General features: G+C 34.5%; 1 long non-coding RNA gene and 1 pseudogene across 1 annotated transcript; both read left to right on the plus strand.

Moving 5' to 3' along the window:
• The first annotated feature begins 2,270 nt into the window (after nt 1–2,270).
• LOC133865048 (uncharacterized) lies at nt 2,271–9,705 on the plus strand. The gene is made up of 2 exons (XR_009899602.1): nt 2,271–2,583; nt 9,424–9,705. It is a non-coding gene; the product is annotated as an uncharacterized LOC133865048 (long non-coding RNA).
• Nucleotides 9,706–21,323: 11,618 nt separating this feature from the next.
• Nucleotides 21,324–22,727, plus strand: LOC133862267 (acidic endochitinase-like; annotated as a pseudogene).

Raw genomic sequence — 22,727 nt, forward strand, 5'->3', positions numbered from 1 at the left:
CAATTCTCTGGTCATCTTCGTACCTATTCTAGAGCATGACCCTTCCATACTCGAAAGACTTCTTAGTAAAAGGTAAATTAAACTTGTGTTATGAGAGCTTCTGTAGGCAGTGGGCATATAGCCATTGCTTGCAGTTGCGTGAGAAGAATTGGCGCGCCTGGAATGACGAGGTTCATTGGTTTAATTCCATGAGTTTTCAAAAAATGAGTTGAGGTTTTTTTTGGTCACTGCCAAATTTTAGAGGAACATATGATGTTGACAAGTCCATTTTTTTTTTCCGGTCGCACATGTTTCTTGATTTATGAAGAAAATAATAATGATGTACATTGGATAATAAAATAGAGACAACAGATTTTATGTAATTCGATTTATAATTTATATTTACCGAATAAAATTCAAAGAGTTACATTACACTATTGTTTTTCATGATGAATTTATAATACAAATTATCCTTAATTATAGAAATGCATGGAGAATACCAACAAAAAAGAAAGTATGTAAGTAGATCAAATCAAATTAAACTTGAATGTATTCAATTATAATTTAATTATAATTAATTATAATCAAATCATACAATTATCTATCATATCTGATTACAATTATATGAAAAATATATTATCTCACAATTTGTTCGTATTATCATTTCATTGTGATTTGGATTTGACCCTTACGCAAGGCTGGCTGCATGGATTGTTACACAAATTAAGGTCCTAATTTGTAAAAGGCCCCTAAAAAGCTGTTTATATTAAATTCATATATAAAAAAATAAAAAGCCTCAAGAAAAAAAATATATTTAAAATTTTAAAAAATTTCAAATTAGAGCACGTATGACCTTCGTTTCTTATATATATATATATATATATTTATTTATTTATTTTCTTTCATTACGTGACTTGCGTCTCATCTATAAAATTTCAAATCCGTCGCACATGTTTCATGATTTTTTTTTGTTTTTCAAACTATCGCGTCATTGCGATTAGACCCTTCAGTTAGATATTGATGTTAAAATGTACTGAAAAAAAAAATGGTGCACATGATATATATGTACAAAATTATGTTGATCGAGATACCCAAAACGCCTTAATTTTGGATGTTAAATTGACTTAAATATACACTTTTTTTTTTTTCTTTTTTTGTCTATTTGATCTTTTTTGTTAAATTTGTGGAGATGTAAAACACAAAAAATGAAAAAAGTCGAATTAAAAAAAGGGGAGGGAAGGAAGGATTGAGGGGGTGAATCGGGTAGTTTAGCCACTCATTAAGGTTGAGCAGGTGATTCCACCATCCTAAAATCTTTGAAGGGTGACTCGGTCATTCATAAAATTCACAAGGGATGATCAACTACTTTCTGAACCTTAAGAGAGTAATTTGGGCACTCCGCTTAATCCCGGCTACTTACCCTTTTTTTTTTACATGCTTAAACCATAGAAGGATAAATTAAACATTTCAAATCTAAAATATGTCATGTTCACATGCGCTTGCGCTATTTGTGTGCATTTTTAACGCTAACAACTAACAAAATATTTCCTTGCAATGAAATGATGGTACAGGAAAGCCAAATGTTACAGATGATACATGATAGTACGTAGTAGAATGTATGTGCATGCAAACCGAGTATGAATCTAAGGAGGGTAAATATATTTTTTTCTTTCACTTTTTTTAACTTTATTGTCGATTTTGTAAACATCGTTTGGTGAAGTTTCCGGTGAAGCCTGTTTTACTTATTGGGGAAGAGAATTTCAAAGACATTATTCTGAATTTTAATTCCGTAATGGAATAGTCGTGATATGATTGATATCCACTAATAAATAATTATAGCGGTAAAGACTAAGAAATTTAATTGGTGATTTATCAATTAATAAATCGTATTTACTAAATAGATAGGATTAATAATTTTATTTTTAATAATAATAATTGTGTTATCAAAATAAAATAAGCTTAAGATAAAATAATTGAAAGAATAATAATTATTATAGTGGGTCGTACTTGAATAAATAATTATTTATATTAATAAGAAGGTGGTTTAAAATTTGTGGGGTCAAATGTTAATTATTAAATGAAATGGTTTTAATTAAATGGGGTCCCACTTTAATTCACATAAGTTGAAGGTTTTAAAAATAATAGAAATCTCTCCCTTGCCATGTGGCGTTACCCGGTTGGTTGAGAGGATTTCATTATCTTCTCCTAGCCACTCACCTCGCGCCACGTGTCTCACCTTATCACATTTTCTTTCTTTTCTTTTCTCCCCTTTTCTCCCTTTGGACCACGACCTCTCCCTTCTTTTCTTCTTCTTTCTTTTTCTTTCTTTTCTCCCCACCTGACGCAGCACTCTTCCTTCTTCTCTTTTCTTTCTTTCTTCTTTCCTCTTCTCTATTCTTCATTTCCCTTCCACCCGAGAGATGCCAAGAGAGAGAGAGATCGTGAACCTGAGAGGGAGAGAACCCGAGATGGAGAGAAACACTGAGAGAGAGAGAGAGACCGTGGTGGTGGGAGATCAAGACCGTGAAAGTAATGAGCTGAGATGGACCGAATCGCAGAGAGAAGAAGAAGAGGAGGGTTCCGGCAAAGATGATGGATTTTGAGGTAAATCTCTAACATTTCTCATGATTTTTGTAACACCCATTAAGTATTGAGCTAGATAGTGTGGATTGCTATGACTATTGTTAGATGTGAATTTAGGTCAATTTTGGGGGAAAATACCGAATGGGTCTTTCCTTTTTGGTTTTTGTATCTACCAATTGAGGTATAATTTTATGGGTTTGATTTTCCGTATGGAGATTCATGGGTTTTCTGTTTTGGTGATTCTCGGTTGTAGTTGGCCGATTGGCCTTGAAGTTCAAATTTTGGTAGTTTTCGGTGGATGGCCGAATGATGTTCTATTTTAATGGGTTTGGTTTTTGTGATTGTTGGTAGGCTTTCGGAATGAGTGAACCGAATGGGTCTTAGGTGTTGTTGAAAAATCTTTGGAATTTTGGTGATTCTTTGTGTTGGATTTGTTGTTCCTCTTAGGGTCTTGATCTCGGTGGTTTATGTTTATGATTAGCCGTATGATATTTGTGATTGATTATTAATAGTTGTTGTGCTATGGCTGATTTGTGATGTGTTGTAGTGGCTGGGGTTGGAGTTGCATTGATGTGGGTTATTTGATTGTGATCTTGATGAGTTAGAAGTTGATACCGGTTGGGTGTTTTGCTTTTCTTTATTGATGACCGAATGAGTATTGAGGTTTTGGATTGATTTTTAGAATGGATTCAAGGTTGCCGTTGATTGAGTTCTCAGCTTGAATTTAATGATAGGTTTTGGTTGCCTAGAAATTTAGTTTTGAATGGGATATGTAAATTTAGTGTTGATGTTAATTGAAGTTGGAACTAGGTGCTATAGATCTCATCTCTAATTGTAATGTCCGGGAAATTATTTTGTAATTAAAGTATAAATTGAGTAAATAATTGATTAAACTTAATTAGGTGTATTTAAAATGCAAGATAATATTATTAAAAGACCAAAGTTTATAAAATAGGTTTATTAGGATTAAATAAAAATAAGTCTATTTAGTGTGATAAAATAAAATAAAGTGTTTTATTTTTATCTAATAGACTCGTAAAGAGTAGCCAAGAAAAGAAAATGCAAATGAATATTTTTAAAGTCCAAATAAAATAGAAATTAGAAATTATAAAAAAGAAATTAGAAATATAAAACAAAATAAATATAAAAGAAATTAATGAATAAAATTAAATAAAGAAAAGAAAAGAATTAAATAATTTAAATATATATATATATATATATATATATATATATATATATATATAGAATATTTTTAAAGTCCAAATAAAATAGAAATTAGAAATTATAAAAAAGAAATTAGAAATATAAAACAAAATAAATATAAAAGAAATTAATGAATAAAATTAAATAAAGAAAAGAAAAGAATTAAATAATTTAAATATATATATATATATATATATATATATATATATATATATATATATATATATATATGAAACGTTCATAAAACATGGAAGGGCCAAGTGGCCCTTCCCTTGTAATTTAATAATAAAAAAAAATAAAAATAAAAATTATGAGAAGTGAAGCGCATATGCCTCACTTAGAAAGAAAATTGAAAAGAGGCAGTGCCTCTTTCCATCAGACACGAGAGAAATAAAAATGAAAGGGAGAGATTTTTTTAAGGTTTTTCGTACAAAAATCATGATCTACGAAGATCTAATCGTCCAAACTCAAATATGATTTCGGAAACGTGATCTACGAGACTCGATCTACGTTTTCACCGATCGTTTTGAAGTAAAACACTAAACCCGTGTTCTTGAGATTTTAGGTTAAAATCTTAAAATGTGAGTTTAATGTGGTGTTTTCTTTAGGTAATGGGTTACTTAGAACTTGCTTAAGGCTACCCAAACCATGGGTTTTGGTTTGGTGAAATTTTAGTAAGTTCCACAAAGCCTAACTTTCGGGTATTTAATCCTAGTGGTGTTTTTATATGATTAACCCTTAGTAAATGCTATTGGGTTAATAATATTGTGTTTGGGGTAGTGTTTTATAATTTTGGGTTTAAGATTAGAAACTCTAGTTTGATGGGTTAAATTAATTTGAGGTTTTTAGTGTTTAAAACTTAGATTATTAATTTGTAGATTAATGGTAGTTATTGTGATGATTAATCCCAAATTAGTTATGGGTTTTGTAAAAAAAAAGTATTTATGGGGATATGTTCTAATGTTAGTAAAAATAAATAATTATGGGTATTTAGTTTAAATAGTATTTGTGAGGTTAACCCTAAGACTTTCTTATGGGTTAATGTTATTTTAAATGTGTTAATAAATTATGTTAATAAGTTAATAATTATTGTAAACGATTAATGAAAATAATTTTATGGTTAATAATATTGAGAAAATATTAGTGTAAATAATTTTAGACTAGTGATTATAATTTGGGACTAATATTTGATGTTATAAGTAATTATTTTAGATGATGATTTTAATGTTTAACCCCAAGTAAATACTTTGGGTTAATGTTAATTGAGTTTAGGTAGTGTCTAGATTTATGGGTGTGTAATTGGGACCCTTAAAATATTATGGGTTTTCCAAGGGTAAGCTTTTGAGTAATTTAAGAGCTAAATGTCAATCTAATGTTAGAAATGTCAAATAATGTGCAATGTGTATTTTCACAGTAACGCATTGCAATGTGGTATCTAGGAGACATAGTGCTTAATATCCGCGAAACCAAGGTGTGTATTCTACTCACTGAGAAGTATTATTTTTATATATGATGAATTGCAAAATATATATTGCTTTAGAAACTTGAACCAACTGTATATTGATTATGATCAGTTTTGGATGATTTGAGTATATTGAAATTATGATGATGTTTTGAAGTATGAATATGATATGTGATTTTAGAATGAGTATAAGTTGGAGATTTAAGTTATACAAATTGTTCAAGAAATGATACGTTGGATTGTTTATATTTTATAAAGAAAGCATGTGTTTAAGGCATGATTCATGAAATGAAATGTATATTGTTTTTAAGGCATGAGGCATAAGCATATGAACGCTAAACATGCATCGAAGTGAGGTTCATAGCCCACGGGAATTTATTCATGGGTTAGATTCCCATGAGGTTCCTTCTTGGGTTAGATTCATTTGAGGTACTAGCGCTTTCTTGGGTTAGATTCCCTTGAAGTATTCACGAGGTACTTGCTTGGGTTAGATTCCCTTGAAGTCCTCGACCATGAGTTAGATTCCCACGAGGTACCTACTTGGGTTAGATTCCCTTGGGGTACTAGTACTTTCTTGGGTTAGATTCCCTTGAAGTACTCACGAGGTACTTGCTTGGGTTAGATTCCCAAGAGGTACCTTCTTGGGTTAGATTCCCTTGAAGTACTAGCGCTTGCTTGGGTTAGTCCCCAAGGCATAAAACAATCAACATGAGCATGTATATCATTGTTTTTATGAGTGATGTTTTTATACTATGAGTAGTTTTACTAGACGTATTAGTATGCATAAGAATCTCAATGGGAAAGAACTTATGTATATTTCTATCAGATGGTTGCATGATTTAAATGTCATTGTTTTCTATAACGAATCTACTACGTGCCTAGTATGTTTAAATGTTTTCTATTAGTCGGTGTTTGCTATATCAGTTATGGGGGTTTTCAAATAAAAGCTTATAAAATTAGTAGCTGTTATAGTGTACGCATGACTAGAAATGAAAAGTCGGTTCTTTGCGAAAACTCAGTGAATAGTATACATCTGAGGTCTTAGTGTATTTATTTCTACTAAGGCGGTGGACTCATAATTCCACCTGTATGGATGCGGCAAACCCCGCAACCGTACAGACGTTTATACTTTGGTTGTAGGTTTCGCGAATATAGATATTGACTCGTCCACCTAGCGCATGAGATGCTATGATTGGAGCATATCGCGACAGTCATAAGTCACAGACTCGTGGGTAGTTCGTATTTTGGGTATTTTATTTATGCCTCGTGTCCTACGTGGCACACGTATTTGTTGAGCTTGTGTTTGGTATGTAATTAGTGTAATATGTTTATAAGCCTTAAATAGATAGACTTGTAAATGGCTCTTGTTATTGATAATAGTTATGTATTAGATGTAATTCCGTTATTGATATGTGTTCCGTTGCACTTTGATATTTATATTCCGCTTTGTTAGATGTAACTCTGAATATCAGGTACATGTTATGGAACGTGTACGTTATGTTGGCTGAGCGACAAATAGTCGTGCCACTGTGAAGACCCGTTTGTATGTTTTCAAAAAAAAAAAAAAAGGGTCGTCACACTAATAGTATTTATTAATGTTATTTTAGTCCTTTAATTTTCCATTAATGTTTGAGTTATTTGGATTGGGAAATTTTTGAAATTTTGGTGATATGGAAGGGTATTTTGATGGTAATCCAAATCTGGATTTGAGAGTTGTAAATTGAGTATTATGCTTATAAAAGAGAGTTGAAGATTTGATGGGTGTCTTTGTTGTTGGATTTCAATGGATGAGTTTGATTTCTAGTTAAAGTTGTGATTCTTTGATGAAACTTAGCTCTTGGTGGCAATTTATCTTAAGGAATTATGTTAGATGATTGTGTAAACAATTCTAGTCTTCATGTAAGTTGTTGAGAATTGGTCTTAATATGTAAATGATGATTTTGATGATATGTTGGATAAGGTTGATTCAATTAAGTTAGATTCTTTACTATGGTTTAATTGGATGCTTTAAGGACAATGGATTGTCAATTAGTAATTAAAGTCCTCATCTTGGTACTAAGTGAGAAATGAGAAATAAGATAAGGAAAATAAGTAGGTAGTAGCTAATGCATTTAGATCCTATAATCTAAATTACTGGGATAGTTAGAAACCGATATAGATAAAGTATATTAGTAGTTGTAAATCTAGAGCCTAAGGTTAATAAGGGGGACAACAATTGAAACATAAATATTGAGGAGTTATAGATTGTCCAAATGACCCTAAGTTAATATATATAAGCTAATAGATTTATAGAACATATAAATGTGATATAAATCAATTAGATAGCAACTTAGTAACTAATTCACCCATATATATAGACATAGTACTTGTGTATATCATCGGATTAGGTTTAAGCCTATTAAGTGTGATATGTATATATTTACATTTATACATAAACGAATATGAGTTCGATATATAATGTTAACTTGGTAAATAAATAATAAGCCAATAATGAATTAATAATAATAGTAATGTGATGTAATAATAATAAGTAGTAACATAGTGAATGTGTCTTAAAGATAATAAGCAATATAATTATAAGTCTAGAACCAATGATAAACCTAATAATAACCTAAGGTATCTAGTTAGCTTTAGAAGCGAGTAATGGGACGTGTGAGCATACGGGTAGTTTATGTGTCATAGAGTATAGGTTCAATAGCAAAGTCTAACAATACCAGTATTTGCAGGATCGTGTCATCATTGGAAACTTCAATTGATTCTCCAATGTAGAATCCGAGTGACTAGAATCCGATGGGATGTTCAAGTCAAGAGTCCAATGCAGCCATGTGATATTTTACTCACTGAGAAACTAATATTTCTATGTATATTAGAATTGCAAAATATATGTGTTTTATAAATCCGAACCAACTGTATGTTGAATATATCTGTTTTGGTTAATTTGAGTAGTTTCAACTATGTTCAAATAATATCAATGATGTTATGAAATGATGTATGGATGAAATGTGTAGCATTGTTTTTAAAGTATTTGAATGTGAGCTGCGGTTGAGATTTAAATTACGAAGTAGAATGATAAAGTTTCATGTTGATTGGTTTATCGTATTTGAAGAAAGCATGATTTGTAAAGAGTAGGAATATAGAGTTTGAATTGAAAGGGAGGGTAAACCTCATAAGGATGAAAGGAATGGTAAGTTTCAAAGGAATGAGAGGGAGGGTAAACCTCAAAGAAATGAAAGGGAGGGTAAACCTCACAAAGAATGAAAAGACAATCATAATCATGCATATCATTGTTTAAATTGTGTAATGTTTTCATGATATAGAATATTGTAGTTTTTATGCTAGACGTACTAGTAGGCCTAAGAGTTTTAATGACAAAAGAGCTTATGTATACTGCTATCGTCTAGTTGCATAATTTTAGAACATTGAGCTTGGACGAACAAGAATATTGTTATGGTTCGGTATGAGTAATACAGCGTCTTAGGAGTAGGTAGATGAATTGTCGTGGCACATCAGTAAGAAGTGCTTGGATACCAGAGTTTTACTCTAGTAACCGCATGGACAACTATGTGCTTGACATGAAGTTGTAATGCCCTATGATTCCGTGTTAACCATGTTCGGAAAATGTTAGTAAGCTTGTACTAAAGAGTGAGATGACATGTTTTAAGCTTAGTGTGCTTGGTTTTGACGCTATTGGTTGCGATATCAGTGTGGCTTGGGAGTAGGTAGATGGATTGTCGTGGCACATCAGTAAGAAGTGCTTGGATATCATAGTCTTACTCTAGTAACCGCATGGACAACTATGTGCTTTGGCATGAAGTTGTAATATCCTGAGGCACAATGTTACCACAGTTAATAACGTTAGACCTATATGCATTTGAGCTACAATATAAAAGTATTATTGTAGGTGAGTTTATACGTGGTTGCTTTCAAGCCAATGAAACTTCTACGTATGGGTCTAACTACATAGTATGTTTTAAATATTTTTTGATAGTCGGTGTTTACTATATCAGTTATGAGGGTTTTCGAACAAAATTCTATAAATTGGTAGCTGTTATAGTGCACGCGAGACTGAAAAGAAAAGTTTGTTCATTTTGAAAACTCAGTTAGTTTAATATCACTGAGGTCTCGGTATTATGTACTAAGGCGGTGAACTCATCGTTTCATCTATACGAATGTGGCAAACCCCTACAACCGTATAGATAATGTCCCTTTGGCTGCAGGTACTCGGATCGTAGTTGATGGGGTTGTAGACGTGCAGTTGAGATATTATGACCGAAGCTCGCCGCGACAGTTATAATTGCGGGACCATGGGCGTCCTCAGTTTTGTAAATTTTACTATAGCTTGTGACGCCTGTGTCACTTTGTTTTTGTATAAAGCCAACTTTGTTATGTATTTATATTGAGGAAAGACTTAAACATATAGATGGTAAATGACTCTTGTTATTAATTTATGATAGATGTTTAAGATGTGATTTCCGCTATTGAGTTTATGTTTTTCCACTGCATAGTAGTTAGATGTTGTACTTTGATTTACCAGGTACATATTATGGGGTATGTACCATATGTTGGCTTTGTGACACATCGTCGTGCCACTGTGAGGATCCATTTGCATTTTAAGAGATTAATGTTTAAGCAAATGATTTGTATAAAAATAGAAAATGGGTTGTCACAATAGCTATGATAGAAAATTCTAAAGATTAGAAACAAAGGTTATGATGAAGTTTGTGGGTAAACCATTTTATGGAGAATAATAGTGGAAGTAAGAGAGATAAAAGAGAGACAAAGAATTGTGGATGTTCGGTGTTAGATACATACATCCACCACTCAGAATGACCCTTAGGGCTACATTGTGCTCATAAACTTAATTGTTTACAATATATATGTGTTTATTTATAGTTGAATAAGACGACCTCGAGATAAAAAGACGGTTGCGGTTATTGCCTAGGGTGGTTTGAACTTTTCGGGGTGGTTGTTTGTCTTGGGATGGGTTTTGGCCACCCCAAAAGGCCAAAGGAAAAAAAAAAATGACGGTTGGCCCTTGCCCTTGGGATGACGGAACCCACCCCGTGACCATTGGGTTCAACCACCACAAAAGGCCAAAAAAAAAAAAAAATGAAGGTTGGCCGAGCCACCTCTAGGCCAAACAAAAGGGGCAAGCGGCCACCCCTATGTAGGATAATAATTTGAGTTGGCTTCAATATGTGGCAATCGCGATTGGTATCAACATTTCAAGCGTGGTGATGTGGACGATCGTAAAAAAAAAAAAATTAACGAAATATAGACAGAAGTACCAAGTGATTTTTTCATTAATGACATGTACTACTTATAATACCTTTTGAAAAGGGTGATTTTTGATATCGGCCTTAACCACAAGTACCTATGGGATATTTAACTTTTATTATTATTATTATTATTTTATAGTAATAAAAAATGATTGATGTGATTGATATAAGGTAAAGATACAATTTAAAGTTTTTGTATGAAAAAGTAAAAAAAAAAAAAAAGAAAAATTGTTAAAAAGTAGTTGATATGATATAAAAAAATTATTAAAAAGATATTAATGTGATTTGCCGGGCGTAGGGAAGATCTTTTTTTCTTTTTTTCTTTTTTTCTTTTTTCTTTTTTATTTATAGATACATAATAAACAGATTAAATCAAAAAAATAATGCAAAGATAAGATCTTGAGCAAGACCCCCGTGACCGTGATGGAGATCTGTTTTGAATTGATGCAAAGATACGTAGGGAAAAGACTTATTCCAAAAAAAACCTTTTGGTCATTATCAAGACCACGTTTTTTTTTTTTTGTCTAATATATATATTAGATTAAAAATTAAGGCTAAAAGAACATTATAAGGCTCTAATATGGTAAAAAGTTAATAAATACTCTTTAATTAAGGTCCCCACTTAATAATTGTACAATAAAAGTTATTTTCAAAACAAATTTTAAAACTAATATGATAAAAATTTAATAAATAGTTTTTAATTAAGTAATTATAAATTGAAAGTCTCATTATTCACATTCAAAAAAAAAAAAAAAATCAAGAAATTCTTGAAAAATCTCACTTATTTATTATTTTTAGAAGCCTTATTTTTACATTCATAAAATTAGTCTAACATGCATAAATTTTTATCCAACGCTTATTTGAATTGAATGTTTAGAAAAATATAAAAGTCTTTAAAGTGTATAAATTGTCATTATTTGCGTTGTGCATAATAGATAGAACACTACTAAAAAACCGGATTTTATAGACGGTTTTTTCATAGACGGTTTTCAAAACCGTCTATAAAAAAAAATATCGTGGACGTTTTTTTTACTAAACCGTCTGAAAAATAAATTTACGGACGGTTTTTTTAAACCGTCCGTAAAACACAGACGGTTTTTTTAAACCGTCCGTAAAACACAGACGGTTTTTTTAAACCGTCCGCAAAACACAGACGATTTTTCTAAACCGTCTGTAATTTTATAATTACCGACGGTTTTTCTAAACCGTCTGGAATTAGAAAATTCCAGACGGTTATATCAAAACCGTCTTTAAATAGAAAGACGGTTTTATAAAAATCGTCTGGAATTTTCTAATTCCGGACGGTTTTTCTAAAACCGTCTAGACCTAATTTCTAATTGTAGAAATCCCTAGCTAGCTCAGTTCATGCTCTCTCTCGATCCATGCTCTCTCTCTCACACACACCCAGCCGGCTGCCATAGCTTCTTCCTCCGCTTCTCCGGCACTCTCTCTCTCTCTCTCTCTCTCTCTCTCTAGCTCAGTTCCCCCCTAGGTCCCTCTCGATATTTCCCTCTCTTTTCCCGCCGGCTGGCCCTGAATCGTCTTCTCCGGCGCCATCTCTCTAGAAGTCGACCCCGGCTGGGCCCTACATCATCTTCTCCGGCGACGCTCCGACGCGTCTCAGCTAGCCCACGCCCGTTTTCCCGACGTACGCCCGCCCACGCCCAGATTAAAGGTTTGATTGGTTATTTGTATTTTTATTTTGTTGGTTTTTTGTTTTTCCGTTTGGGCAATTAGGAGATTTTCTGTTTGTTGAATTGATTTTTCTGTGTTAAATCCTGGGTTTTCTGTTTGTGTTGAATTGATTTGGAGATTTTCTGTTTGTTGAAAAATCTGTGGTTCCAAAAAATTAGGCAGCTTTCTCCTTCCCTTAATTCAGAAATTGTTCATTACTGAAGCATGTTCAGATAGCTTCCCAACCTCTAATTTCTCATGTGATTATTGCAAAAGAAGGAAAGTCTGCACAATCCAAAACAACATAGCAAATGTATTATACTTAAACAAACAACAATTTCTAACTTTAAATTTGATCTACATTAACACCTATATGCAGATAAAATTACGTGGAAGGCAATAATGTGCTACAAAAGCAAAGCTTAAAAGTTTAATTATAGAATGCATTAAAAAATATCAAGCATTTGCAAGAGATGACAACTGATGCATGCTGGTAGACATGAAAACACACATGGATTTATCCATTCATCCTAGTCAGAAAAACTTTCTATGGGGAAACACTCATAACAGCATTCTGAAGTTCCATGCACTAAATAATATAACCCATCACATATATGCCTAGTCCCGTGATACTGCCATACAAAACAAACAACAATAAATATAACTTAATTTTCACAAATTCATATAATGCAGCTCTTACATATTTAACAACAGTATTAAAGCAAGTAAAAGGTTCTGCCAACTACTGCAAGAGCTTTGGTTTTGGGCAACAAGGAAAATTTTATTCCAACCTCTCCTTTTAAACTTGTACAAAACTTCCAGAAGAAATTTGGGGGAAGAAAAGAAAAAACACATATGGAGAGAGAAAGGAACTACAAATAGAAAGGAAGGTTCAAAAAGCTATACCTTAGGGTTTGATTCTGTCTTCGTAATTGGCGCATGGAAAAGTTACAATGGGTCAGTGACTGACCAATCTTGGTATTTTGCTGGAAAATCTACACTAGATTCATACAAAGAGAAAACATGACATTGAAAAATCAAACCACGAGTTATAAAAATGTGCAAATGCATGAAAATTCATATCAGATGAAATTTAAATAATTCAAAAGAAGTAGTGAATTGAAGTTATATCTTCATAGGAGATTAAAAATACTACTTGTAGCATTTGCAATGTGATGCAGCCAACAAGCTTTGATTTCATGTTTATGGGTGTCTTAGTATTTCTTAAAAAGTTCTGACAAATTATTAATTAATCTACTTTTGGGGCAGCTATGGTATTAAGTATTTTATTTTGTAGCTTGTGCTGAATTTTAGACAGTCAAGAGTCTTTATGTAAGTCAATTAAGTCTTAACTGACTTTTGACTGCTTGTTTGTGAAAATAGAAGCATTTATTACGAAAGTTGTCTCTAGAGAATCTTGGAATTGGGAGATAATTATATGAGATGTTGAGTATATAAATCAGTTCTGAATATTGTAAGGCAGGTTTTTCTGATAAAACAAAACTATAGCAGAGAATATTCTCTACAGCCCTACTTTGGATTTGATTCTTTCCATCTACTTCCTCTTTCTTTCTCTTTATTTGCTCTAAACCAGTTTCAACAGTCCTTAGTGCATTGTGGACTAAGGACTGTTGAAACTACAATTATCCTATAATGCTGACTTAGCAGTCTTAATCAACTCTTGATTTTTTATTTATTTTTTAACAGAGACTGATTCAAGAGTTAGTTGAGACTACCATGTTAACATTATGGAATGGAATAAAATATAGGATTTGTTTGTTAACCCTTTCTCTATTAAAATTAGCATTATGTACATGATTAGATGCAACAAAACAATATCTTAACTGTGAGAGGATCTTGTTTCCCTAGACATGGGGTTACTTTTGATCCGTTTAACTAGAATTGGGTCACCTCTTTGGGTTTACTTCTGTCTGTTTCAAGCACTAGAAACTTTAGGGTTTACTAAATCTATGGCTGTATTTTGAAGACTGCAGCCTTCCTCCTTCCTCTATTACTGATCTTGTTTCCCCATTTTTTGAACGGCGCCGTGACTATTGTGCATTAAAAAAAAAATTGAAAAGAAAAGAAAAGAAAAAACAAGTTCCAACTTATTTATTTATCTTCTAGAATGAATAATTCAAACTTATTAACATAAAATTCAGTTTTCAATATCTTTTTCTTCTTTATATGGTGTAGTTAGGAAGATGGACAAGAGTTGGATGAAGTTGCCGCGAAGTTCGCGAGAGTATATTCGCGGGGTTATGGAATTTGTGAAATTTGCACGTGAACATGAGAGTAGAAAAGATGTCATTGTGTGCCCCTGTAAGAAGTGTTTGTTGGGCAAATCATGGTCCAGTGAAGTCGTATTTACTCATTTAACATCAGGTACTGGGATTATTGAGGGTTACACTGAGTGGATAATGCATGGGAAATCACTTGTCCCTCCTGTTCAGAGCGAGACAATACATGAAGCTCCTAGGAGGCTTCAAGTGGATGGCATTCCACTACATGGGGGGTCTAGTGGGATGCAAGACATGCTTAATGATGTTTTCGTGATGCACGATATCTGTGTAGAAGCCGGTGGGTCTCAAGTGCGAGATGAAGTCGAAGCCGAAGCTGAGCCCGTGGATGTTGAAATTGAAGACTCTAACAGGGTGCCGAATAAGTTAGAAGATTTCTAAAGGATGCCGATACGCCACTCCATGGAAATACAAAACATAGCAAATTGGGAGCTATTGTGCGCCTATTTAGTATTAAGTGTATGGTTGGTTGGAGCAATACATCGTTCTCCATGTTGCTTGAATTCATTAATGAACTAATGCATCCAGATGCAAGTTTGCTGCCTAAAGACACATACGAGGCAAAAAAATACTTGAAGGATTTAGGCCTTGAGTATGAGAAGATATCGGCTTGTCGCAATGGCTGTATGTTGTTTTGGAAGGAAGATGAAAAATTAGACAAATGTACATTCTGCAATGAGTCCAGGTGGAAGGATAACTTAATTAATGAAGATGGGTCGATAAAATGTTCGAAAAAGAAGCCGGTCAAAGTGTTGCGTTGGTTTCCTCTAATACCAAGGCTGCGGAGGTTATTTATGTCACATCATACGTCGCCACATATGAAGTGGCACGCTCAAGGCCGTACAAAAGACGGTGTGTTGAGGCATCCGGCCGATGGAGAAGCATGGAAGGCATTCGATTCACGTTACCCAATATTCGCATCAGACCCGCGAAATGTCCGGCTAGGTTTAGCGTCAGATGGCTTCAATCCTTTTGGGAACATGTCCTCTAGTCACAGTACTTGGCCAGTAATATTAGTACCTTACAATTTACCTCCTTGGATGTGTATGAAGTAGCCGTATTTTATGTTAACCTTGATTCTCCCTGGTCCGAGTGCACCAGGACAGAATATAGATGTGTACCTAGCTCCCCTTGTAAGTGAGTTGAAAAAACTATGGGAAGTAGGGGTACAGACTTTTGATGTAACCTCGAGGAAATATTTTACAATGCGTTCGGCCTTGATGTGGACGATAAATGACTTCCCGGCATATGGTGATTTGTCAGGTTGGAGTACACATGGACGAAAAGCATGTCCTTGTTGTATGCATGAAACACAATCAACGTGGCTAACTTATGGTAAAAAGTTCTGCTTTATGGGACATAGGCGATGGTTGCCTCTTGATCATCCATGGAGAAGAAATAAGAGACGATTCAATGGTGCGCAGGAAATGGGTAGTCCTCCCAATGTGCCGAATGGCGATGAGATCATCCGACAATTAGAATGTGTTGTCAATCGGGCAAGGACCGGACAGAAGCTACCGCCTGGAGAAGTTGATTGGAAGAGGCGAAGTATACTATACGATTTGCCGTATTGGAAAGATCAGTTACTACGCCATAACATTGATGTGATGCATACAGAAAAAAACATCGTTGATAACATACTTGGCACGCTATTGAACATGAGTGGTAAAACCAAAGACAACAGAGAAGCACGTCAAGACTTGCATAAGATGAAATTGAGACCAGAACTTCATCCATTTACCGCGGAAAACGGCAAAACACTTTTGCCTGCAGCTTGTTTCACAATGACGAAAAAAGAGAAGACTGACTTTCTGCAAGTATTACATGATGTTAGAGTGCCAGATGGATATTCTTCAAATGTGTCACGTGGTGTGAAGCTCAAGGAATGTACTGTTGGGGGTTTGAAGAGTCATGACAATCACATAATCATGCAACAACTCATGCCAATTGCACTTCGAGGAACCTTATCGGATGATGTTGTGAGGCCTTTAATCGAGCTATGTGGGTTCTTTAGGGATATTTGTTCAAAAACACTGCGGGTGGAAGATCTGGATCGTCTTGAAAATCAAATTCCTATAATATTGTGCAAATTGGAACGAATATTCCCTCCGGATTTTTTTACATCTATGGTGCACGTAAGCATACATTTAGTACGTGAATGCAAACTGGGTGGACCGGTACACTACAGGTGGATGTATCCTGTTGAGAGGTAATGTTAAAATTTTGTTAAATTAAGGTTTGTTCTTATATGGCAGTCTCATGGTCTAACTTTAATGTAGGTTCCTTGGTAGATATAAACGTAGTGTTCGTAATAAGGGAGCACCCGAAGGGTCTATTGCAGAGGGTTACATTGTAGACGAATTGTTGACATTTTGTTCTCGGTATTTAGTCAACGCGCCAACGGTTCACAATAAGACCCCAAGATACCAAGATGAATCAAGAGGGGCGACCAATTGGTTTAAACTTGATACTTGCACGTTGGAGCAAGTACACCGATATATTTTATTCAACTCTGATGATTTCCTCCAATTTCGCACGTGAGTCACATTATTGTTAGATATTGTTAGTTGCTAAATACGATGAAAAGTAACCAACATCATATGTTGTTGACGTATAGGATGCACATGGAGTCGTTAATGGAACAAAACAATAGGGAACGTACCTCGCATCAACCGTTGCTGAAGCAACAACGAGACCAATTCTGTAGTTGGTACAAGTCATACGTAAGAAAATTGTTGGTTTGAATAATTATTTACCTATAACAGCATCATGAAACTTTGATTTTTAAATAAGGTGTCTAAATCACAGGTTGATAAGTTGACCGAGGCGGAGAGGATGACATTAGGAGAGAAACTTGTTAGTCATGCCAAAGGCCCAATGCTCGATGCTGTCGAATGTAAGCGGTATATGGTTAACGGCGTGTTGTACCGCACCCTGGATGTCGACGAAGAGAAAAAAAGTCAAAACAGTGGATTGTGTGTCACCACTGAAGATGGTCCCACCTACTATGGTAGGCTAACTCAAATAATCGAGGTTACATACTACGACTTGACGCGGTATGTCCTTTTCAAGTGCGATTGGGCCGACATTCAACCGAATAAGGGATACAAAAAGGACGAATATGGATTCGATTTGGTAAATTTCAAGAACCTAATACACACAGGTGCGCGAATCACTGATGATCCGTTTGTACTACCTAGTCAAGTATCGCAAGTGTATTATGTCGAGAATCCCAAAAATCCAAATTGGGCTGTTGCTGTAAGGACAAAACCAAGAAATGTGTACGATGTTGGCAGTGGTGAAAGTGATGACGGGGCCGAGGCTGATAGTTATCATGAGCATGAGCCTTTCAACGTCAACGTGACGGGGGACGTTGGTTTTGATGACTTTGATTGTGCACGTACTGATGTACCGGCCACCGAAACAACATAATAATTGTATGTATGAATATGGTTAAACTATTAAATAGAATCTAAATACATGGTGTGTCCAGAAGGATTTACTTATAGTTCAATCATTTTTTAATTCTTTAAGCATGTCGTTTTTGCATGCTGCATATTGTATATTTTATATTGTATGAGAGAGCGTTGAAGGCCAAGACAAGCCGTGCCCAAAATGTATTTCTTCACACTCTGGGATCGAAGAGTATCGCACAAGTTGCACGAGAAATGGTACGTATAGTAGATAAACGTTTACGGCATGTACGTATTGTAGTAAGATAATAAGCTTGTAACTGATAATGTTAAGGATATTAATGCAGGAGGAAGACATGGGAGAAACACCGAATCGAGATGATATGTTCATTGTCTCGCATACCAAGAAAGATAGAAACCCTGTGAATGCAGCGGCTGGGGAAGCTATCGTAAGTGGTAAATATGTAATTTAAATTAGTTCTATTACGGACGTTTTCACCCTTGGACATTATGTGCAGGCGAAGATGAGAGAGATTATCGAGAATCAGTCGCCTACAGAACGAGTGTGTTCACAGGGGTCAGTCCGTTGGTCGCAGAATGATGCATGTGCACAAGTGCTAGGACGAGAACATTCCGGTCGTGTGCGTGGCTTGGGGCTAGGGCCAACTCCCGGGAAATCAAGCTCTTACAGTACCTCCGGACAAGGATCGATCTCTAGTGCGCCTACTCCCAAAGAAGTAGAGATGGCTGCTGAGATGGAACGTTTGAAGAATTTGTACGAAACGACAAACATCAAACTGCAAGAGCAAAACAACAAGTATGAAGCGCAACAAGAAGAGCTGGCAGCCGTCAAACGTATGGTCGCAATGATTATGGCAGAGAAACAATCATCAATGGGAAACAACCAAGAAGGTGAGTTGAACTTGATTTATTTTGTGTTACTTTCAAATTTATTGGACTTGGTTTATTTTTAAACTATTTATGGTCATGAGTCATTTTTCATCGTTGTGGTTGCCTAGTATGATATGACAAAAAATCTCTCAAAAGTAAATAGAAATGTATGAAGTGTTAATTTTTTAAATTTACTAGACTGAAAACTGTTCTAACAAATTAAAAGTTACAAATTTCAAGTAAACTTTCTTATTTTAGGTCTATTAAAATTGAGACCAGGTGATTGAAACAAATAATAAGTAGGAAAAAAAAAATGGTGAGTGAAACCCAAATAAGAAAAAGAATATATATATATTTTTTCACAGAAGCTGTGAAGGAGATCTTGATCTTCTGTTTGTGAGTAGTGATACATGAGATTATTACTTTTTGATTTGATAGTTAGCAATTTCTTAGCCTTCCATGATGAAGGAAACAAGGGTTGAAGTCCCTATAAGACTATCAATTAATGCATTTCATTGGTATTGTATTTGTTAGTTTGAGGTGGTTGTAGGAAGTATTGCTCTTTGTATTTTTGGTTTTTCCTTGTATTTCCCGGGAATTTTTATTTTTATTTTTATAACCTTCGTAATTAAAGACTTGCAACTCTTATCTTGCCAGAAACAAAAAAGAAAAAAGAGTTGCATGTTTAGGGAGTCAGACCCAGGAAAGTTCCAATACCCATGTATGCTTTCACTGTACACGATGTAATACAACTTTTGAATTCAAAGTATAAAACTGTACCCACTATGGTATAAATCTAATCAACCATCTACCACAGATACAACATGCCTAAACCTGTGATGAAATGCTTGTTTTTTTTTTTAAACGAATAGGAAAAAAAGAAGTAATGCATGGGTTTTTAGCTATTAACCTATCCTTTTTTCTTCAACCTCTCAGCCCTCCGAGTAGATGGCTAGTTCACTTCGTTCTCTTGTTCTTGTTTGTCTCAAACATTTAGAAACTTGTATCTGATTGCAAAAATTGTTTTCTAATTAGTTTCATATTATAAGTTGTATTATGATTGAGGATGAATGTTAATCTAGGCAGTTAATTTTCACCTTGTAACATGTTAATTTTAGCTTCATAAAGATGATTCTTACCTAACTAACAATTTGGGATTTGTATACTTATTGCAGCGAACACATAAAAGCATAAATGAAGAAGATGCACACAATGTCGTAAACCGGATTTTCCTTTGGGTCGGCTTGCATACATTGATGATTATAATTAATGATGTATGGAATTTAGGTTTTATGTTTTTTTCATTTTAAGTATGTATTTATTTTGACTGTTGTTGTAAATAGTTAAAATTTCCAAATATTTTTGGATTTGAATTTGTATTGACTTTGGAGATGAATTTAGGATTTTGGAAATGGATTTGATATTTTGTTGTATTAGGGATTTTTTTTTCAGAAATTAAATATATGTATGGGGAAAAAAAATTAAAAAAAAAATTCTGGACGGTTTGGGCCCAAACCGTCCAGAATTTTTTTGGTTTGTACAATCTGAATTGCAGACGGTTTGGGCTCAAACCGTCTGTAATTTTACGGACGGTTTGGGCCCTAACCGTCTGGAATTTTACGGACGGTTTGGGCCCAAACCGTCCGTAAATAATTACAGACGGTTTTATCCAAACCGTCTGTAATTAATTACAGACGGTTTGATACAAAACCGTCTGTAATTATTTACGGACGGTTTGGATAAAACCGTCCGCAATAGTTTCTGGACGGTTTGTAAAAAACCGTCCGCAATTTTAAATGCCGACGCATTTTCATGGACGGTTTTAAACCGTCCATAAAAAACCGTCTGGACCCTTTTCCAGACGGTTTTTTCCAATTTCTGGACGGTTTAAAACCGTCTAGAAACTGGGTTTTTTTAGTAGTGGAATTACACCCTTGGTGAGTCTTCAATATCCAACAATTGTTTCTGCATTATATTCTAACAAATCAATCTTTATATAACTCATTACCATTTTTCTCTTTATTTCTCTTTAAATCTTATTATTTCATGACTTTGAAACAATTGATAAATCATTCTGTATCTAATAAGTTATATATATATAAAGTTTTAAAATACATTTTACAAACGAAAGAAAGTGCTCTAATTGACATATTAAATAAAAAAAAATAATATAAATATTAAAATATATTTAGTTTAATTAACATTTAAATATAAAAAATAACGTCATTTAAACTTGTTGCCTTATGCCTCAAATTTGTCGAAGACTATAGAAATCGAGCTTAACAATGAATAAATATAAATAATAATAACAAAAAAAAAAAAAGAATATGATTCTCCCTTCCCATATAATTGTTGGAGAAAAAATATTTAAATAGAATAGTGAATGCCAGAATTTTGAGGGAATCTTCTTCCAAATGTATTGACTGGGCTTAGTTAATAATTTGTCTTTTGGTCTTTCCCACATGTGCCTATAAATAGATGTTCCTTCACCATTGATTCTCAAGCCAAGCGGCAAGTAATTAAGCAAAGCGCACTAGAAATGGCTAGGCAATTACAAATCCCATTTGTGTTGTTCTTCCTTTTGCTCAATATTGTCCTGATCAATGGCTCAAAAACGGGCAATATCACGGTGTACTGGGGCCAGAATGTAACAGAGGGCACCTTGCCTGAAGCTTGCGCCACTGGCAATTATGTTATTGTGAACATAGCTTTCCTATCTACATTTGGCAATGGTCAGACCCCCTTGATCAACCTAACCGGCCATTGTGACCCAACTAACATTACTGGATGCACCGGTTTAAGCAACGACATTAAAGCTGCCAAGACAAGGGTATCAAAGTGCTGCTTTCTATTGGAGGCCCTGGTGGCAACTACGGCCTTTCCTCGGTTGATGACGCCAGACAAACATTGCTTTCATTATAACCTACCTAGCTTATATATTGACATTATATTTCAAATATATATGAAACTAGAAAAGCTTGGTTTTTTTGCCCTTTCCTTCCTTCCTGTTTCCGCCAGGACAAGATAGAATTTCTTACTAACTGACATATGTTTTTTAGCATATGAAATATAAGAAAAGTGACATAAATATTCTTTAATATGTGAGAATAGATTTTTTTTATTTTTATTTTAGAGCATGTAATTCTCACGTGTTTTTTAAAGGCTAGTTGGTTTAATTATGTCAATGGTTTGTGATCGAGTGAAAGCTAAGGAATTAGTGTTCATATATATTGATGTTACGCGCAGGAGTGTTGCAGACTACTTATGGCACCATTTTCTTGGGGGCCAATCTTACTGCCGTCCATTAGGTGATGCGGTCCTAGATGGCATTGACTTTGATATTGAGGGAGGGACAACCGAGCATTGGGACGAGCTCGCAAAGGCCCTGATAGGGTTTGACAAACTGATGAACAACAGGAAGGTCTACTTAACAGCAGCTCCAAATTGTCATTTTCCAGACCCTTATCTAGAAGAAGCACTAAACACTGTGGTGTTTGACTACGTTTGGGTCAAATTTTACAACGACGATAGGTGTGAGTATGTGTACAACGCCGACAACCTGAAGGATTCTTTCAAAGAATGGACAACTATTCCAGCTACTGAAATATTTGTGGGATTACCTGCAGCCCCCGAGGCAGCTAAGAGTGGCTACGTCGAGCCCAAAGTAGTCTTTAATCAGGAGTTACCTGACATTGAGCTTTCTCCAAAATACGGGGGTGTTATGGTTTGGAATAGGTTTTATGACAAATTGACTAACTATAGTGCAATTATTAAGGCCTATGTTTGAACTCTTTGACGGAGTACTCAGCTCGTGTTAGCAACTACCTGCATTAGTGTTTCGATCTGTATGTCAGTTATCTTCTTATTTTCGGCATGCATTTGGCTGGGTGTCAAGTGTCAACTGTCGTGTTTATTTACTCTTCTTTACGTTACCAACTACCGT

The sequence above is a fragment of the Alnus glutinosa genome, chromosome 3, assembly GCF_958979055.1.
Source record: "Alnus glutinosa chromosome 3, dhAlnGlut1.1, whole genome shotgun sequence".
In the NCBI taxonomy this organism is placed as follows: domain Eukaryota; kingdom Viridiplantae; phylum Streptophyta; class Magnoliopsida; order Fagales; family Betulaceae; genus Alnus; species Alnus glutinosa.